The sequence below is a fragment of the Phaethon lepturus genome, unplaced genomic scaffold (assembly GCF_000687285.1).
Source record: "Phaethon lepturus isolate BGI_N335 unplaced genomic scaffold, ASM68728v1 scaffold41834, whole genome shotgun sequence".
Lineage (NCBI taxonomy): Eukaryota > Metazoa > Chordata > Aves > Phaethontiformes > Phaethontidae > Phaethon > Phaethon lepturus.
Window position 1 is genome coordinate 1 of NW_010533370.1, and position 1,525 is coordinate 1,525.

Sequence of the window (1,525 nt, forward strand, 5' to 3'; positions counted from 1 at the left end):
GTCCCCGTCCCCCGGGGAACGGCGCTCGGCCCAGTTTAGCGCCAGCCGGGGGGTCGTAAAGGCGTTAAGCTCGGGAGGGCGGTGAAGAGTCGCGGGGAGGGGATGCGCCCGGCGCCTGCGGCCTGGGGAGGAAGGTGAGGAAGAGCGAGGGCGCGGGGACGATGGGGACCCCGGGGGTCCCGCGCTGGTCTGGTGGGTGCGAGCCCCGCTGTGTTCACCCGACATTTGAGAACAAAATATTTGAATCGATCGTTCAAATTAAGGGCTTTCCCCCCTCCCCGAGGGGGTAAAACCCGTCTAATCCTAGCGCTAAATCATAGTCTTCATCTTCAAAGCCCCCGTAACGCCGGGACAAGCAAACCTTGCCTCGAAAAACCGTGTGTGTTTAGGTAGGCTTGGTAAATGTTCTTGCTTCTAAATCTCCTTTGGAGAAGCGTTGCGATATCATTCGTTTAAAAGCCAGCGCGATGCTCTTAAAGTAATTGCAGTTAAGCCCAGCTGTGACCCGTGCTTTTACTCACTAGTCCTGCGCTGATTTAACGTAGCTGCCGACCAACTGCGTTAAAGGCGTCGCAGTAGAAATCACGAACGTAGAAAATAATCCTGGCTGTGGTGGCTGGTTTTAAGGTAAACGGCGCGGTGGACAGTCTTGATTGTTGCGGGCACCAAAATAATTGCATTTAAGTGTCAGGGATGGTGTCTGCCTGCCCACAGCAGAGACACGGTGCGGGGCGGGGAGTGCTTGCGTCTCTCCGGCAAAGCAACTGGAAGCAAAGAAATTCCTGGGCGAGGGAGCCGGAGAGCGCGCACGGAGCGCGCACGGAGCGTGCGGAGCCCAGCAGCCCCGTGCCTCAGATTTCTGCTCTCACCTCTGCCCTTGGCTTTCCGGAGGCTGGAAGGTCAGGGAGGGGGGTGTGGGAGCAGGCGAGGAGATTTAAGAGCGTAAGTCACTTGAGCGCTTTGGAAAAATCCTCCCCTAAAGAAATGCAATGTTTCGGCCCGTGGAAATTATGCAAATTCGCAAAGAAATTGATTTCGCTGACGGAAGATTAGAGGGATTTGGGAAGTAGTTTGTCATGGAAACGTACTCAGGGTCGTAAGTAAAATCTTGCCTTCCCCACAAGGAGAAAATAGCGAAGGGAACCCGGTGCCGAGCCAAAGAGAACAGAAATACTTTGAATTTCTGGAGGAGCTCCTGCGTGAGGAGGGCGGCAAGCCTTGACGGAGCCCGCGCTCCCCTCGGCAGCGTCGCTTTTCATTTACGGGAGCAACCGGGCTGCTGGTGGGCACGGCGGCTGCGGCGATTTAGCCACAAAACCGCCTTTCGCGGTATTTCTCTTGCAGGCGGAAAATTCCGTTTAGTCGGCAGCGGTGCTTTCTAGTCTTTCGCAACAACCCAGGGCGGTAGGATGCAGCTTTCCGGTTTATTGGGTGCTGTTAGTTAATATTTTGGTTGGAAGCTCTGCCTTGGCTAGATGATTTGAGGGGCAGGGCTGCTTCACGGGGGTTTTTATTCGTACCCGCC